This window comes from Delphinus delphis, chromosome 3, assembly GCF_949987515.2.
Source record: "Delphinus delphis chromosome 3, mDelDel1.2, whole genome shotgun sequence".
NCBI lineage: Eukaryota > Metazoa > Chordata > Mammalia > Artiodactyla > Delphinidae > Delphinus > Delphinus delphis.
Genome location: NC_082685.1, coordinates 172,125,505 through 172,144,859, shown reverse-complemented (window position 1 = coordinate 172,144,859; position 19,355 = coordinate 172,125,505).

Genomic DNA, 19,355 nt, shown 5'->3' with positions numbered 1-19,355 from the left:
TCGGGTGGGAGCCAGCGGGGGGCAGGGGCACGTAGTTGTGGCGGGCGGGGGGTTGTTACCAATTAACCGGCTCCACGGGTTTTCCTTTAAATCATGAAAAATCACACCTGCAGGGGAGCCGGCTTGCGGCTTCCCATCCCCAGTGGAGGCCCCGGGCTGCGGCCAGGAGCAGGTGGTGGGCATGGCGGGCACCCTGGAGCCGGACCCACCTGTGGAAGCTGGTGGGGACGAGCGGCCCAAGTGGGACAACAAGCTCCAGTGCCTCCTGAGCCGTGTCGGGTTTGCCGTGGGCCTGGGCAACCTCTGGAGGTCCCCGTACCTGTGCCAGGCCTACGGGGGAGGTGAGCCGCGCACCCTCCACATCCGTCCCCACCCGCGGCCTCCAGGGTGTTAGGGACCTGCCGCCCCTGGGGGATTTGTCCCTCTGAGGTCCAGTGGCCTCAGGTTTGCGGTGCTGTTCACTAGGCTGCCCGTCTGGGCTTGCGGCGGTCAGGGCCCAGGCCCCCTCTGCAGGCGCTGCGGCCTTGCTGACAGCACCCCAGAGCGCGAGCCCAGGGCTTTGCTCGGGGTCCCAGCAGCGAAGCCCATGGGCTGGAGCCGGAGCGGCTCAGCTGGGCTGCTTCTCGCTCGAGGGCCTTCTCTCGGTGTCACACTTGCTCTTGGGGACATGAGGCCGCAGGCTGGCCGGACCACTGCCTTCGGGGGCGGACGTGGCCCGTTTTGTCCCCAGGTTCAGGGCGGCGGTTTTCAGGCAGGCTCATCCTCATGTGGGCTCTGAGCTGAGGCTCCTCTGCCCCTGCGAGACCGGCGGTTCCCCAGCACCTTCCGACCTTCCCACCTGAGTTGGTCTCTGGTGGGAAATTTGGGGAGTGTCTCTTTCAGGGCCCAGGAGCTGGTGACACTCACGCCCCGTCTTCTGGTGGCGGGGAGGCATCCTTGCCCTTTCAGGGGTGGACAGCCAGCCCTCCTCGCGAGATGGGGGGCAGTGGGCGGTGGGAAGCAGACCTCACATGAGCGCCGCCTGCCGGCTTCCTGGTCACAAGGACGCTGCGTCTTTATAAAGTCTTTGTTTCCTGATTGTGAGACGATACAGGGCATGCAGGAGAGTTTGAAAGTGCAGGTACCCCTGTAACAGCTGCCCCAGAGATGCCAGAGCTCCCGCGGTTTGGGGTCGGGCGGGTGCCTGGGCCCCGGGTCTCCTGGCCAGCGCCTCTCTGACGCGGGCCCCTCGGGAACTGCAGAAGCACCGGCGGCAGACCCGACCCGGGGCTCGCGGGGGCCTCTCGGCGCCCTTTGCGTCAGGTCAGGGCCTCGGCGACGCTCCGTACGCGGGGGATCTGACGTCTGCAAACGTTTCACTGTCCACAACCTTACTCACTGTTCAGAGCTGCCGGAGCCGGGGGCCTGGGAAGCCCTTTCCTGCGAGGTCCGTCTCCCCGCGGTCCAGACAGTGAGGCCCTCGGGGCGGCCGCGCCCGCGGCCAGGGCAGCCCGGTCCCCCGCCACGCCCAGGGCTTTGAGACACTCCTGTTGCCTCTGTTTTCAGACGTGGAAGCTCTCAATGCAACGTCATGAAATACTTAAGCTTCTCACACTGCGAGAGGCCCTTTTCTCCTGCCCTGAGCACCTCTGCTGACTCCCAGGATGAGGGAGAGGCAAGAAGCAGACGGCGCCTCACCCCGACTTGCACAGACTCCCCACCCCAGTGTTCTGCCCCCGCTCTGGAAGCGCCAGGCAACGCTGGGACAGAATTGAGCAGAGCATCTAGACAGATGGCCAGGGATCCTGTCACACAGATGCCACTCCGCAGCGAGCTGTTCTTTAAGCCAGACGACGGCAGAAGCACAAAGGCCCGGCGGTGACTCCGGTCGCCGACCGCGGGGCTCCGACACGGGCTGCGGCTCGGGGTTCACCCCAGGGAGACACACGGATGGGGTCCCCCCTCGAGAGGCTGCGATTTCTGCGCTGCCCTGTCCCGCCCGGACTTCCGCGTCCCTGGAGGTCTGCGGACTCTGGCACCGGAAGCGGCGCAGTTAAGTCGTGCGGGTTTTTAAGGAGCCCTGGCGTCCAACAGTGATCCTCTCGGCTTGCGCTTCCTTCAGACGCCTTTGCCGTCACTCTTCTGTGTGAGCCAGAGACACAGAGGCAGCAGCCCGGGTGTCTGGCCTGGTGTCGACTGTCTCGGTGGGTTTGGGAAGCAGTCCCCCCAGCGACGTGTCACCCCTCCACACACGCACACACACACAGCATGTCACTCTCCTTTCTGTCCTCGTGTGATTCTCTCCGTAAAGATCTTGGGCAACCCGGGCTATTGGTGCTGTTCCGACCGGAACCCTCTTTTTCCCCACAGTTTCTTAGCGGATTGGCCTGGTGTGTGCTGCACCCAGCACCCCCGGGCTGGTGGAGCGCGGGGTGAGGGGGGGGCTCTCCGAGATCCGCCAGCGGGCTGCCGTGCACAGCGGGCCCCCCCGACGGGGCTGCGTGCTCCGCGTCACCGGCTCTTTGGTGCCCCTTCTGCTCTCAGGGCTGTGGCACCAAACCTGTGAGGTTTTCCCCACACCGACCGGGTCTCCGGTCCTCAGTGGACACCAACGGGGTGCCCCACGACCTCACCCCACCCTGACACCGCCTGACCCCACAGGCCAAGGGCTCACCCACAGGATGCCCCCCTCAGACGCCAATCTGGAGTAGCGGGTCCCCAAGTCACCCACAGCTTCTGTCCAACTTGGCTACAAATTCAAGGGGTCCCATGACCCCTCCTAAGGCTCAATAATTGGCTAGAACGGCTCCCAGGACTCAGGAAAACACTTAGGCTGACAGGTTTACTATAAAGCACGCAACTCAGAATCGCCACATGGAAGAGGCGTGAAGGGCGAGGCGCAGGGAGGGGCACGGAGACCCCGCCCTCCGCAGGGGCCACCCTCCTGTGCCTTGGGTGTCACCCACCCAGAAGCCCCGCCGGGCAGGGTTTTTAACGGAACCACTGGCCACTGACTGGGGATTAACTCGGTCTCCCTGGTGGGCGTGGTCAGGGCCTCTGGCCACCAGCTCCATCCTCCAGGGGTTATACCCCATTGGCACGAGCCCAGGTAAGGTTAAAGGGCTTCTCACGGACCGCAGATGCTGCTTCTCTCTCCCGTCGCCCGCGAGATGCTGAGGGTCTTGGGAGCTCTGAGCTCCGAAATGCATTTCTTTTCGGGATGAGGACCAAACATGCTTGTCTTACTTCATCCCAGCATCACGGATCTTGTGGACCCTGCGCTGAGGTCCACCCGATGGTGGACCAACTCTCCTCCCTCCTTCAGATCTAGCAGAAATGAACTTACTGTGTGAGCTGAGGGAGGCAGGTGCCCACGCTGGACGTGGAGCCCTCTGCGCCCCGCCCCCAGCGCCCCAGCCTGGTTTGCGATCTGCGTTCCTGTCCCCATGGCAGTCCCGTTGGGGTGAGAGGCATCGGATGCGCAGGGTGGACGCTGCTCCCCACGTGGTCACAGAAATGCCTCTTGTTCTCTTCTCCCCCAGTGCGGCGACCCAGCCCCAGGAGAAACCCCCGCCCTCCCTGGATATTTCCTCTGGGTGGGCCCAGTCATGCTGACCTCGGCCACCCCGAAGGCCCCCACCTGGGCCCGTCCGGCCGGGGTTACCCCTCAGAGCAGGGGGGAGGGGGAAGGGGCCAAGGTCTGGTTAGCCCGGAGACTACAGCCCTTCCTAGACAGTGGGCCACGTACCTAGGACTCGGTCCCTGCCCGCGTGGCCATTCCATGTCGGTCCTCGCCACGCTGCAGCTGTGCGTCCCGAGGCCTAAGGGTGGCTGGGAGGCCCGCCTGCAGGAGACCCCACGGTGCAGCGTAGAGACGGGGCGGGCAGGGAGGAGGGGCCCTCCGTCTGTGCCCCGGGCCCCGGCCCTGTGACCGGCCCCTCCCCCCAGGGGCTCCCTGGGTGACCTGGGTTTTGTCCACACCCGTCTAGCTCCGAGTCCCAGCCCACAGATGCCCTCGCACCCCGGGGGCGTCCGGCGCCTCCACTGAGGCTGAGTCCCTCGAGTTTAACTTTCTCCTCTAATGCGGCTGCTACGCAGAAGACACCGACAAGCACTGTTTGCCCCAAGCGCTGGCCCTGGAGTCCCGTCAGAGGCCAACGTGGGCTGAGGGCTCCGTGGCCACCTGCTCCCTCCAGGGCCCCAGCTCAGCCTCCAGACACCGGATTGTGACACGAGAAGCCAGACGGAGGCTGTGCTGGTGAAGAACACGGGGCCTGTGGGGCATGCAAGTGGCCCTTGGACGCTGAGTCCAGGCTTCCTGCAGACGGCGTGGGGGGGACGCAGCCGGCCGACCTCGCTGGCCAGGCGCTGACGCTGAGCCGCTCCGTGGGGTCACCTGGGCCTGTGGGGGGGGGCGGGGGCAGCTGCTGTCGGTCCTGGAGCATCGACGTGCCCACACGTGCCGGTCCGAAGCGCGCGGCTGGCGGGGACCCGGAGGGAAGGGCCCTCAGGCGAGACGCCAACATCGCCGACTCCGTGTGGGGAGTTAGTGGCCCTCCCGACAGCGTGGGAGCATCCAGTGGGGAACCGGGGTCTCCCCAGCAGGCCTGGCAGGTCTGTGGGTTCGGGGAGGCCAGGCCCTGCCACCTCGCGGCACCCACTTTGTCCACGGGGGCTCGCGGGGCAGAAGGGCCGCCGCCATCTCTGCCTGCCCTTCCCTCGGGCTCTGGCATCCGTCAGTACGTGCTGGGGGCCTCGGCGACCTCTCGCGCCGCCGCTGGGTCCACCTCCCAGCGTCTGGACTGGGGTGAAGGGTTGGAGAGACAGGTTCCTGCGCCAACTCAGGGCGAAGCTTGGGAGACCGTCTGGGGTGTCTCCTACTCTGAGGCTCCACGTGAGCAGACCGGCTCCCCAACTCAGGAGCCCCGGAACCAGGGGTCACAGGGCCTCAGGGAGAACAACGCAGCCTGTCTGTGGATGAAAACCACCAATAAAGCACCAGATGGTGGGGTGACAGCAAGTCATTTAAAACAACGGCAACCCCCTGACATGGGGGTCCCCTATCCTCCCCTCGGGCGGCCACGAGCGCTTCTCCCTCAGCTCTGTGTCGTCCTCCAGCCCGAGGCCTGGCCGGGCAGACGGCGCCGCTGGCTGACCGCTGCGTCTTTTCAGACACCTTCATCATCCCCTACCTCACCGCCCGGCCTTCGAGGGCAGCCGCTTCCACATCGCGCTCACCATTGGCCAGCGCCTGTGCAGGGGCAGCCTCGGGTGTGGACGGCCATCTCGCCCTACCTGGGCAGAGAGGGTACGCACCTCCCTGCTGGGGGCAGCGGGGCGGGGGGCAGGCTGCATGTACGTGTGCCATGCGCGTTTCGTGGGTGTTTGATCATCACTCCAGTGCATATCCGGTTGTTTTGAACCTGCAGACACGGGAGGTGCCCTGATGTAAGGATGCAGGGGCCCGGGCAGCGGCGTCCCTGTGGGAGGACTGGATGCCGGGTGTGGTGGCAGAGGCGGCGGGCCAGCCCCGGCGCAGCAGCAGGCTGTCCCGTATCGCCCAGCTCATGCGTGCAGAGCGCTGAGCCCGCCTATCCCCGAAGCTCAGGCGCCAGGGGAGACCAGGCGAGGGCAGGCCCAGCTCCCCATGGCCAGGGGAGACCAGGCGGGGGCAGACCCAGCTCCCCGTGTACCCTCGAGGCGGGCGCTGCACTAAGGGATCCGAGCACCACCGTCCAGGCCTGTGACACACCTGGTGGCTGCAGGCCGTCTGAAAGCCCCACCTGGAAGCAGCCTGAGGCTGGTGGAGAGCCAAACGCAGCCCAGCCCGGAGAGCACCACATGGCCGGGAAGGTGACGGGTTGCCCACGGGCGGACGCAGCCAGCTGCAGGCCTGCGGGCAGACAGTGGGAGCCCTTTGGGGCGATGTAGGGAGCAGAACTGTGGGATGTGCTTGAGGACAGTCTGCAACGGGGCAGCCAGGAGGGGGACGCTGACCGCGGCTGGAGCCCGCAGGGCTCAGCAGCTTCGTCACATCTGTCCTGGCCAGCGCACGCCGCACCGCGGTCCTGGCCAGCACGCACTGCGACACGGTCCTGGTCAGCACGCACTGCAACATGGTCCTGGCCAGCGTGCGCTGCGACGCGGTCCTGGTCAGCACGCACTGCGACGCGGTCCTGGCCAGCGTGCACTGCAACGCGGTCCTGGTCAGCATGCGCTGCGACACGGTCCTGGCCAGCATGCGCCGCGACACGGTCCTGGCCAGCGTGCGCCGTGACGCGGTCCTGGCCAGCACGCACTGCGACACGGTCCTGGCCAACACGCACTGTGACGCAGTCCTGGCCAGCATGCGCTGCGACACGGTTCTGGCCAGCATGCGCCGTGACGCGGTCCTGGTCAGCACGCACTGCGACACGGTCCTGGTCAGCATGCGCTGCGACGCGGTCCTGGTCAGCACGCACTGCAACATGGTCCTGGCCAGCGTGCGCTGCGACGCGGTCCTGGCATGGGTGCTGTGGTACCTCCCCAACTCCTCCCAACCCGCTGCCCTGCAGCGCCTGCCCGCCGGACCTCAACCACACGGGCACTGCTCTCGGGGGGGAAGCCCAGCCTCGGCCGGCACCTTGAGACTGGGTCTCGTTACCCCTGCTGTTGCCTGCTCCCTGCGGGACCCAGGGCCCCGGACGCCCTGTTCCTTCACTGAGGAGCACCCGGGCCCTCGCGGCTGCCCGTGTGCTCGGCGACAGGAGGGTGACGCACAGGCTGCTGCGCTCCCTGAACTAAGTCCTTAGGTGGAGACCCCAGCCAAGGGCGTCATCGGGGGACACCTCCCAGATGTGGGGAACAGTCACGGTTTTCAAGTTCGCTCGTAAAGCTGGGTTGATCTCTTTCCCTTCCTGCCTCTAGCTGATAGAAACTTGTGCTCGGCACACGCTGGACAAGGCTGGCCCTGGGTGCTCAGGCCAAGGGGCTGGGCTGGGAGGCTCCCCGTGTCGGCCACAGAGGCCACTGGCAGTCAGCCTCCCTGCCCCTCACTCAGGGTGGCAGCGGTCCCGCCCGGTGTGCCCTGGTCATCTGCAGTCTATGGCCAGCCCATGACTGCACGGGCTGGCTCCAGGCTGGAGTGCCGGGAGAGCAGCGCTGTGAGCCTCTTCCGGTACTGGCAGACGCTGAACATCACGGCCGACACCAACGACAGCGGCTCTGTCCAGCGCTGGCTGCGGGTCTGCTTGACGGCCTCCTGGGCCATGGTGCACCTGTGCGTCATCAGAGGCACTGAGACCACTGGGAAGGTGAGAGCCCACAGGCCAGACCCCGCTCCCACCAGCCCCAGAGGACCCCTCCCCATTTCCATCATTGCTGGCCTCTGGGGTCCAGAGGCTCGGCGAGGAGGGGCGCAACTTCAGCGCTGTCACGTGTCCCCGGAGAACTGAGGCCTTCGTCACCGTGAGGTGAAGCTCCTTAGCCTGGCGACCGTTGGCTCCAGGTGCACTGGGATGTTAGAGGAGCTGCCCCAGCCTTTGCTGACTAAATCAACGTAGTGCACTTTTTCCAATTTTTTCTTTTCACCTCTCTGGGCCTTTTTGTTTGAGGTGTCATTCTCGTAGACAGCATACAGTTGGTCTTCTTTTTTATCCAGTCTGACAATCCCTGCCTTTTTTTTTTTTTTAATTGGCTGCGTTGGGTCTTCGTTGCTGCGCGTGGGCTTTCTCTAGTTGCCGCGAGTGGGGGCTGCTCTTCCTTGCGGTGCGTGGGCCTCTCATTGCGGGGGCTTCTCCCGTTGCGGAGCACAGGCTCAGTAGTTGTGGCGCACAGGCTTAGTTGCTCCGCGGCACGTGGGATCTTCCCGGACCAGGGCTCAAACCCGTGTCCCCTGAATCGGCAGGCGGACTCTCAACCACTGCGCCACCAGGGGAGCCCCCTGCCTTTTTTATCTGGTTTGGTTTAGCTTGTGGCCTCGTACTTCCTTCCTGCTTGTCCCCTCTGTTCTGTGCTCCTGTTTCACTCTTGCTGAGTATTTTTTGGTCCCACTCTACGTGCTTTGCTCATTAGTAGCAACTTGGTGGTTGAATCAGGGGTTGTAGCATCATGGTCTGTCTCCAGGCAACGCAGCAAGTTCATTCTCAGCACTTTTTTTTTTTGGCTGCCCGGCATGGCTTGTGGGATCTTAGTTCCATGACCAAAGTGCCAAGTCTAACCACTAGACCGCCAGGAAACTCCTGCATTCTCAGCATTTTTGTTTCAAACAGTGGATTATCTTTTAAAGAGACGTAGACAATGAGAAAAAACATACTGATAGCTACCTGGTCTCCACGCAATAAGGACCAGGGCAGCCGGAGCCTAAGCCCCCAAGCCTGCCTCTCAAATTGCACCCAGCACAGAGCTTCCCGCCCTCTCTTCCTTCCGGGCTTGGATAAGTCTAATATGTTATATGTCTGTCCTTTAAATGACTGTGATGAAATCCTGTGCATTTCTCAGGTCTCCCGATCCGTGATCATGGAGGTTTGCAGGTCCGAGTGTGCGTGTGTGCCTGTGCTTTTCCTCGGTTACCACGTGAGGGTGATGGTTACTCTCCCGTGAGGGGCTCCAAGCTTGAGGGGAATTTTGGAAGCAGCCGTCAGTCGCAACAAGCCAGCCAGAAAGCCCGAATAATCCTGCCATGAAAGTCCCTGAAGATGCGCTGGGTAGTTCCCCAGTGTCTGCATTGGGGTCTGGGGGTCAGGAGGGAAGGGCGTCCACTCGCAGATGCCGTGTGTGCAGACCCCTCCCCAACCCTGGAAGAACTGGGGGCTGGTCCTCCTGCGGGAGAAGGTGTGGGCAGGTGTGTGGCCCCATGGACCCTGAGAAGCGGCCAGCTGGGGGCCTCAGCGTGGAAGGAAGAGGGGCCTGACTGTGGGCGAGGGGGAGACCGCCCACCCTGGGGAGGCCATCGCCCTCCTCAGCGGCGTCCACGTATGGGCTTCAGGGGGGGCCCCAAACGCCGCAAGCTTGACTGGAGCTCACATCCCACCATCCCCTCCCAGATCCCATGGGTGACGTGACAGTGGACCCAAGCATCTCGGTACACCCACCCCTCTCGAGGGTTCACGCGGAACAGACACACTGAGAAGACTAACAGCCGGCCTTTTTCAGGCAATTTTTCATGGCCTCGTTCCTGCACCTGCTCCTCTCGGTTTTCCTCATCAGAGGACTCACCCTGCCTGGGGCGACCGAAGGACGGACCTACCTATTCGCGCCCGACGTAAGTGGGTCCCGAATCCAAGCCCCCAGGGGTCCGGGCTCTGGAAGCACGCGAGCCGGGGCCCCTGCCCAGCCCAGCTCGTCCCAACCCCTGGCTGTGGGAGCAGAGGTGTGGTCACAAGGAGGGGCAGCCTGGGATCCCAGGGGTCAGGTTTGGAGGGGAGGGAGCAGAGGAGGACTTGGTCTGGAACATGGGGAACGCTATGAAATGGGGGTTCAGGGGGGAGGCCGGCTGGGGACCCACATGTCCCACCCCTGGGGCCCTCACCCAGCAGTGCAGCCCCACCAGGCGCGGACCACTGGGCCATTCCACAGTCTCCGGGGCCCAGCATCCCCGGGACCCCAGGGGCTGCCCGGCTCATCCCGCAGCCTCCCAGGCAGAGCCCTGCCCGGGGGAGGGACAGACCCCTGGTACGCAAGCGGGTGGAGGTTTGCCCGGTCTAGCAGCAGAAACATCAGGCACTGTGTGCACGGGGGCCCCACCTGGCCCTCAAGTCCTCAAAACCCCGGGCCTGAGGGGAGCAGTATACACCCTGAGTCCGAGCTGCTCAGCCTTGACTCCCAGCTCGAGAGGGTGGTGCCCCTAGTGCTCAGGGCCACACGTCTCGTGTGGCTGGGACCCGGGGGGCCATTACGCATCACGAACGGGCAGGTGGAGTTGGCCATGTCAACTGCTCCTCGCGTGCGGCCCCAAACTCTTCTCGGGGCCTGAGCAGGTGGCACTGCTCGTGGGAGTAGTCCCAGGGACGCTGGGAACATTCCAGAACAGGAGGCACTGGGCCAGGGCAGCTTGTCTGATCTCGGGCCCCTATCTCCTTGCAGATGCAGGTCCTGCAGAGCCCCCTGGATGCAGCCACCCAGATACTCTTTTCTCTGTCCCTGGCCTTCGGAGGACACATCACTTTTGCAAGTTACAACCCGCCCAGGGAGGGCCGGGCTGGGGGCAGGGAGCCAGGCTTCAGAGAGACACACCACGCGTTTCTTTGCCGTGACCTGCTGTCGGGGACGGAGGGTGATCTGGTGTGAGCTTCTGAGAAGAACAGATTGTCAGGATCTGGTAATTACTGAGTCATCCCCCAAGGGCCGGGAGGTTGGGGCCCTCTGGGGCAGCTTCCAGCAAGTTCCGGAGCGGCTGCAGGCAGAGAACCTGGGTCATCAAACCCCGGAACAAGGCCATCACCGGGGGCTGCCTGTGTGTGACGCATGTGGCCATAAAAGCAGAAATACTGCCTGTGTCCACCTCCTTGTTACTTAAAATAGACGCCAGGCCCACGCCCCTTTATGGACGGGCTGGCCCTGGCACCAGGCACGACCGCGGGCCAAAAGCCACTCGGCGCCGGCAGTGACGCGCCTAAACCTACCTCCAGGCGGCTGTCCGTGCAGACAGGCGGGGGCGGGGGCAGGAGAGGGGGTGGGGACCACGGGGTGAGTGCGAGCCGGGCCCCCGGGAGGGTGTCAGCAGGGAGGGGTCTGAGCTGTCCTCAGAGCACAGCAGCGCACCGTGCTCCAGGTCGAGCACAGGCGGCCCCCGGGGGCCCTGATGACATGCGTGTCTGCCCAGGAACAACTGTAAGAGGGACGCGGTGACCATCGCCCTGGTCAACGGCATGACCTCCCTCTGCGCCCATTACTGTCTTCTCTGTCCTGGGGTTCAAGGCGGCCAGCGACCACGGGCGCTGACTGGATGGGGGAGCACGGTGCCCTCGGGCTCTGGGGCCAGGCGGCCCCGAGCTCAGCCCCCACGTGGGGATCCCCCAGATGACCTTCTGTTTCCCCAGAGCAGTGGGGTGGAGGGTCCACCCAGAACCTGGAATGGGACCTGACCCGGAAGCAGGGTCCTTGCAGAGATGACTGGTTAAGGTGAGGTTGTCCTGGACAGGGTGGGTCCCCAATCCAATGGCTGGTGTCCTAATAAGAGACAGAAGGGGGACACACAGACACGGAGGAGAAGGCCGGGTGACCACAGAGGCAGAGGCTGGAGGGACGTGGCCACAAGCCCGGGGACACCTGGGCCCCAGGGGCTAGAAGAGGCAGGAAGGACCCTCTCCTGTAGCCTCCGGAGGGAGCGCGGTCCTGCCCACACCTTGATCTTGGACGGCTGGCTGCAGAGCTGGGAAAGGATGAATCCCTGTTATTTTAAGACTCCCCAGGCTGACGTCGTTTGTCACAACAGCCCCGGGAGCTGACGCTGTTAGGATGCCCCCACCCTTGAAGTTACCACGTTGGACGGACGGCCTGGTGGCCTCCAGACATGGTTTAGTGGTTGGAGCCCGTCTGAGCTGCACAAGCCTGCCTTCGGGCACTGCTGAACGTCCCCACGGCCCCGGACGGCCAGCGGAACGGTGGCCGTGTCAGCAGAGCGTGGGGGCACGCCTGTCCTGACCCTGCTCGGCTGCGCTGGGGGATGAAGGGCAGCGCCAGGCGCTCCGGGCACTGCTGAGCAAGTGCGCCTCTTGGAATGTTCCAGAGAGGCTGCAGTGGCCACGCCCGAGCGGTGAGCAGCGTCACCCCCGCGGGACAGCAGCTCATCCCCGTCTCCTTGTTGCACCTGGGACACTGGACAGCACTTAAACAGCAAAATCACTGACAAAAAGCACAAAAATGCGAAAACCGCGGCCCCAGCCAGCCTGGGAGAGGCTTGTCTACAGCTCCGCAGATGAGAGGGCAGAGTGTCCCGGGGGCCTGGCGGGAACGGGCGCGTCAGCCACTCTGGACACGTCCGCAAATGCCCTCAGGATGGTGTGGGGACTGGATGCAAGGTGACAAGTTCCTTCTAGCGAGCAGGAGAATTCGTAAACGTGGAAGCCCCGCGGAGTCTGAGCCTTGAGCCCTGAGACAGACGTGGAGGCACGAGGAGAGCTGCCCCCCCGCGGCCCCACCGCAGCAGCTCTAGGAGCGCGCCACCCCCAGGGCCATCGGGCCCTCGAGTCGGGGAGGCAGGGAGTGGCAGGTCCATTTGTATCCGGGCCCCGAGGCTGCAGCCTCTGTCCCCCGTGTGTGCACGAGGCCGGGCCTCCCAGGGCCCGCCCCTAGGGCATCTGCTCCCCCCACCTGCCACCCTGCAGAAACATCCTCTGCCTCGTCAACGCCTTCGATCTCCCCGACCAGAGCATCTCCAGGGAGGACTACGCGGCTGCCCTCGCGCACCTTGACTCCACCTGGCCCGAGCGGGTGGCGGGCTCCCCTGGAGGCCTGCTGCCTGGAGGACTTCCTGGATAAGGTACCCCAGGGGCTGCGGCCAGGCTGCAGGTGGCTGCAGGCGTTGAGCCGAGGTCAGCAGTGAAGGGATCGGGGCTGACCCTGTGCCTTGCTTCTCTGAGCTCCTAGAAAACCCCACGGCCTAAATGCAGCAGGTCCGACGGGCCCTGCCCAGCAGTCGGGGATCCAGGCTGACCCGAGAGTGGGAGTTGTGGGTGCCCAGAGCCGAGGGAGAGGGGCCTGAGCGTAGCCACGGAGCCAGGCTGTGTCCGGAGGGGACACGCACGGGGCCAGCTGATGCGGGGACAGGGACAGCAGGCCGGGGGCAGTCGGGGGGCAGGACCTCGGGACAGCGGTCGGATGGGCTCCTGAGCCCAAGGCCCCCAGGCCCCACGGCGCCTGCTGCAGGGGGTTTAGGGGTACAGGCCCCCTTCCTTCAGAGGCGCACCTGTGGTTTGTTATAACACAGCCTGACTCGGGGGGGGCTGGTGCGCACGCGTGCCCCGGTGCGGATGCGCCGCGTTGCAGAGCGCCCGGGCACAGGCCTGGCCTCCATCGTCGTCACGCAGGCGCCCCCACATGCCGGGCACAGGCCTGGCCTCCATCGTCGTCACGCAGGCGCCCCCACATGCCAGGGGCCCCCGTCTGGGCCGTGCTCTTCTCAGGGATGCTGTTCAGCCCGGGCCTGACGTCCACGCTCAGGAACACGGACAGCGTCGTCACACCACTCCTGGACTTGAAGGCCACGCCCAGATGGGTCCCCAAGGAGGCCTCCCTGCAGGGCCTGTCCTCACTGCCCTGCTGCCTCTACCCTCTGTCCACTCTGCCCGACGTCCACGAGGGCTCGAGGGCCCTGACCCCGCAGCTCTGGCTCAGTGCCTCAAGGATCGTCACAGGGGAGCTGAGGGTCAGGGAGGGGACTCCGTCCCACACTGCCCACGGAGGCCACTCCATCCGAGCACGTCCTCCAGCTCCGTAGGTGCAGGGGGACATGCTGGGGGGAGTGGACAAGGGGAGACGCCTGAACATGGGGGCTGGCTCCAGGGCTGGCCCGCCTGCTTCACGCTGCGGGCGGGAAACTACTGGCTCGAGATCTTTGACCGCTACGTCGCTTCCCTGGACCTGAACCTCTTCGCGTTCTCCGAGGTGGCTGGTGTCATTTATGTTTATGGGATGAAACGGTGAGTCAGCTTCCAGGGGTCCCGCCCCCCTGCTCCAAGCGTCCCCAAGTACACACGTGTGGGCATCGGGCAGCCGGTCTCCTGGACAGCTGCGGGATGACACGGACCATCTGAGTTCCCTCCCCAAACAAACCCGTCCACAGATGCACCCCTGGGACCCACCCGCCGGCTGTGGGGACGCTAGAGACAAAACGACCAGTCCCCAGCCACGTGGGGGGACTCCTAAAGTCCAAGGACAGGTGGACACCCAGGGTTCCAAGCCCCACCGTCCTGGAGGCCTCTGAGGAGGCCCCACACCGGTCCTGCCCATCCACACCTGGCCCGGGCCTGCGGCGCACCTGTCACTCACGCCTGCGCTCACACCTGTCGCCCTCGTGGCCACTCACGCCTGGACTCACACCTGTCGCCCTGACCGTAGCCCTGCCCAGATGACCCTGGACGTTGTGCCTCTAGGGGATCTGAGAGGCCCCAAATGCCAGGGCCTCCATGCTGCTCTGTGGGCACTGGGACAGCGGGCTCGTCCCCGGAGGGATGCTGCCCGCCTCGCGACACCGGAGTAAGAGGCAGTGGTCCGTGGTGATGACGGGGGAACAGTGAGGCCCTGGACTCGACGGGTTGTGGGTCTCAGAAGGGGACCCTCAGGAGCCGTGAGGAGTGGCCTGGGGGGGGGACAGGAAGGGGAGGGGCCCCAGGAGGGTGGGCTCCTGGGTGGCTGATACCTCCTCCTGGGTCTGCAGCGGCTGCTGCACACCCTGGGCTTCCGTCCCCACCCTGGGGGCCCGGGTCAGGTGCCGCCTTCCCTCCCACAGCGGGCCGGCAGAGGGTTCTCTACCCCTCACAGAGCCGGAGCTCCCCGCCCCCAGGGCCAAATCCACGGGTCCTGCCGTTCCCTGGGCCAGGCTGGCCTGCCCCTCTGGCCTTCCCCACACATTGACCTGGGGTTGGGTCCTCATCAGGACCCCAGAAGTTTGCCTGGTCCGGGGGCCACTGAGGAAGATGTGGGGCAAAGGTCAGAGTGGAGGTGGGGCGGCCCCACGGGCTCCATCTGTGTGGCAGGACAGAGGCTACCGGTCGAGCGGCTGGGGGATCTGAGCCCGTGGCAGATCTGAGTGTCTCTGTGGCAGGTTCTGTGACGACACAGCGTGGATGACCGGGCGCGGCCCGGCCTCTACCGGCAGGTGACCTGGAAGGCTGTCAGCCCCCTACCGCTGCCGACCACCTTTGTGGCCTACGTTGCCCTCCTGGCCAGCTCACTCCGGGCTGCAAGGCCTGGAACCCCCAACACGTAGGTCTCTGGGTGGGTGTCCGGGAGCACCGGGGCCACCTCAGACCCGGCCTGGCCCTTCCCTGGTGCCTTCCGGGGCCCAGGGGACCCTCACGGTGGACATTCGTGCCCTAAGGGCCACGTGGGCTGCTTGTGCTCTGAGACCCCAGATCCCCAGATCCTCGATGTCCCCGGGGGCAATGGTGCCGATTCCAGTGACCTTGGGCAAGGGCCTCCGTCAGTGGCGGGAGGACAGGAGCAGTTTCCAGACTCCGGTGACTTCGCAGGTCCCTGAAGCCCCTCCCACAGGGACGCGGCTTCAAGCCACACTTGCCCAGCGCCGCGGGGATGGGCTCTGCAAACGCCCAGCCGGGCCGCAGACTAGAAACCGCCGCCGAGCCGGTCAGAGCGTGAGCCGCGTGGCCCCGCCAAGCTGCCGGCTGTCTGGTGGCTCCGAGCTGCCCCTTGCCTGGAGTGCTGAAGCAGCTGCTTTCAAACTCTCCCCAGAAAGGAGCTGCCCCTGAGGACCAGGCAGGCACAGGACGAATGGCGCCACGTTTCTCAAAGAGCTTCTCATGGCTGTTGTTGTCCTGTTCGCCACAGTGCCTCAGCTGGGTGGCGGTGCTGCCCCCCTTATGGGGGGAGCGCAGCGTCTGACGACGCCCAGCGGATCAGACCCTGCAGCCCCTAGGGGTGTGCGGAGTGGCTGTCTCCAGAACCCGACGCCCCAGATCCCACGCCTGTCTCAGAGCCAAAACCCTACGAGGGGCTCCGCCAAGCCCCGGGGCTTCAGCTGCCCGAGTCCCCGCTGCCCCAGGGAGCGGGCCCCGGCCGTGGGCCTTTTCCATCCACCCACCCTGGGTGCTTCGTCTCAGGAAGAGATGGGATGAGCTGCCCCACACAGCCCCTGTGGCCGAGCGTCCGCCTTGCTGCGTCCGGGAGTGGAGGTGGGGGGAACTGTCCCCTGTCCGATGCCCACCCTGGGGCCTCGTGTCCTGCAGCACAGCTCCCCTCGGGCAGGAGGCGGCCTGCCCGGGCTGGGTGCGGGCCACCTGCGCGCTCCTGTCCTCCCTGCCTGCACTGTGGGTCCCGGTGGCCCCGCTGCTCACCCGGCACAGACAGAAGCGGCAGGACAGGCGTCCGAAGCTGCACGGCGGTGGGGGGGCGGCCGAGGGCGGGGCCGGGGTGGCAGGGGGGGCCCTGCCTGTGCCGGAGTCCGACCACGCCAGCACACACTCGCCTGACCCGAGGCCCGCGGTCGTTGCTCCCGACACCGTCGCGCCCTCCAGACCAGCTCGTGGCAGAGCCCAGCTCCGACACTGCAGTCCACACGCTTCCCCAGATGGGGGACAGCCCGCCGTCTGCCTCCTGGGCCCTGCGGCGGGCCAGGCACTGTACCCGGCGATTCCACGGGCAGACAACGGGGGTGCCGACAGCCGGGCCAGCGGTAGGGGGGCATCTGGGAAGGCCCAGCCACACCCCACAGCCGAGGGGTCTCGTGCCACGCGAGTTTGGGAACCTGCAGGCAGGGCCGGTCTCCAAGGAAAAGCAGACTGCGTTCTCTGCCATGAGGCCCCCCCCCCATAGAAGTCCCTTTCTTTACCTAGAGCCCTGGAGTCACGGGGAGGGGCTGGTGTGCTGCACGTGATGGGGAATCTCGGGGGTGTGGGTCCGTCTCGACCGATGTTCGGGCCACCCAATGCAGAGAATCGTCACAGAAGCACGGCCCATCCCGCTCTCAAAGGCCAGGGAGCTGCGGCGGGAAAGTCAGCAGCGAGGCCGCCTCTTCCCAGGCGTGGCTCAGAAGCACTGCCTTTTATTCTTAGAGACTTTCTCAGTCAAATGTGTCAGGAATGATCAAAAAGGCCGATTATCACGCAGGTTTCGACTGTCTCCAGGGGGAGGCCGTCCTCACTCATGCCCGGTCCTTCCTTCAGCCAATACCTGCCCAATCTCGAGCCCACTCACCTCCCCCCGCCCTCCTCCGACAGCCAGGGGTCAGCTCTACGGCGCTGGGCACTGGATACACGGGCTTGCTTCCAGCCCCCAGCCCCGCGGCCTCACTCAAGGAGACCATGTGTCCTTGGTGTCCTGCTGGGAACACTTCCCGCTAAGCTCCAGTCCCAGGCGGGGCCAACGCTGTCCGTGGTCCTGAACCACCCCCAGCTGACAAGCGCCACGGTGTGGCCAGGCATGCGTGAGGGGGCCCTCCGCGCCCCCGGCAGCCCAGACCCCAGCAAACAGAAGCACGTGCGCTACAGCCCACCTAAGAGGAGCTGAGTATTAACGCGGGGCCAACCCAAGGGCGCCCCCAAAGTGAGTCCTAAGCCGCACGGGGAGCCCGGGGCCCGCACGGTGCCCGCTCCGAGCCACGCTCCGTGACTCGGGGCCCCTTCCTCCATCAAAAAGCCAACACAGCCGCGAGTCTTCTTCAGCCGCCCTCCTCCATGTTCAGGGACCCTGGGCTTCCAGTGGGTCCGCCCAGGGGATCCGGGATCACGTCCCGGCTTCAGGTTAGCTGATTAGTCACAAACTCCACCTGCACCTGTAACGCCCCTTTGCCACGTCCAGTGACGTGGATTCTGGGGTTAGGGTGTGGCGTCTTTGGGGGTCATTATTCTCCCGCCAGCGCCTGGGGGACTCTGAGCTGCCAGGTCTGGGAAGCCCTCTGCTCTACAGCGAGCTTCACAGCTGAGCGTCCCGTGGCTGGGCGCCAGCACACACCAGGGCTATGGCGGTGAGGGGAGCAGAGCCGTGGGGCTCAGGGCCCCCGGGCATCGTCTGTGCCCTGCTTTCACTCCTGCCCCTCGTGCCTTTCACACCCTGGCTTCTGTGCACACATCTGGGGGCATGTGAGTCAGAGGCTCCTTCACCTGCAGTTCAGACCTAGGGAAGCCCAAGAAACTAGATGTTTTTTCTTTGCTTCTCAGCATTTTATTATTTTCATGTTTCACCCTGAGGAGACTCGGTAGTCTGCGTGGTGATTTAAAAAAATAGATAAATCAGAGTGAGGTCTTACTCGGTTGCGCCTGACCGGAGCACACGCCCTTCCCAAGGGTTTTACGCTTTAGTAAAATACAAGTGACCTTGAGTAAAACTGGGACAAAGTGCATGTAGCAGACAAGGTTCTAGAGGCGTGGAGAAGGCAGAAAACAGCATGACTGACCTGTTTCTGGAAATGCCAGAAACAGGTCCAGGGGTGCTGGGAGCCTGTGGTGGCCGGTGGCGGGTCAGTGGGGTGCAGCTGTGGGGGCCAGGTCACCTCCCCCTGCATGGGGAGCTCTCTGCTTTGGGCAGCAGGTCAGTCCTTCCCAGCAGGGGCACCGCCAGGCCGGCAGCAGGTGGGTGGGGTCAGTCCCGCACTGATTACTCATGATGCGCTTGCGGACTTGGGTCCATCATAAACGCTCGGTCACTCGGACGCTGCAGCAGTGGCAGTGAACGGGCAACAGCCATAAACCCCGGCAGGCGGCCTGCACTCACGCTCAGCTGACCTGGGCTGCGTTAGCACCGAGCCCGTCCAAGGTACGCTTGACGGCACCTGCCACATCACGTGGACCCATCAGGGCCATCCTGGAAGGAAGCTTGGGAACTGCTCAAGGTCATCAAAACGCCGCTTTCCAGCCTCCGTGTCGTCCCCGGGCACAGGGCAGAGAGCCGGCCCCCAGGTCACCCCCTGAGCTGCCCCTCCTGCTGTGAGCCCCACGGGGCTCTGAAGGGCGCAGCCTCAGTGCAGACAGAGCAGGGCAGGCCCGGGCGCTGGCTTCTCCAGGTGGAGGCGCCTCACGGGGACCTGAGGCCGGCTGGACGCGGAGGCGGGGACGCTGACGGGCTGCTGCGAGGGGGGCCCGCTCTCACACAAGCCCCCCGGCACCTCAGATCCTCTTGGCGTCGGCCGAGCCGTGTCCCTGCAGCCTCACCCTTACCCACCTCCTGAGCCCTGACCCTGACGCTGGACCTAGCCAGCCTGTCAGCTCCACCCCGGGGGGGTCACGGCATGGAAGACAGCCCCCAGACCAGCCTCCAACTTCCCTGCCCCCAGCAGCACCAATACCACCTGGAAATAGTTCGATTCACATTCCCAGACCTGCTGGGCCGGAAACGTGTGTGTGGGGGTGGCATCTGTGTGGTCCACCCCCCAGGGGATCACGGAGGCAGCACCTGTGTGGTCTACCCCCCCCCAGGGGACCAGGGGTGGCATCTGTGTGGTTCAACCCCACACCAGGGAGCCCAGGTTGAAATCTGCCCCTTGCCTCCAAGCCCCCGGGCTCCCTGGACAAGCTCTGGGGCACTTGGCCATGGCCGGTCAGGGGCTGACCACCGTTCTCCCCGGGTCCTCCACACGGCCCCCCGAGGCACAACCCTTGACCTTGAGCAGAGCCCCATAGGCCCCGGCAGTGCAGGGAGGCCCCCGTGCATGAGGAAGACTCCCGTAGAGACCTTACCCTCGGGGACCCGAGCAGCTCCCCCCTGAAGATCCCCCACTTCCGGGA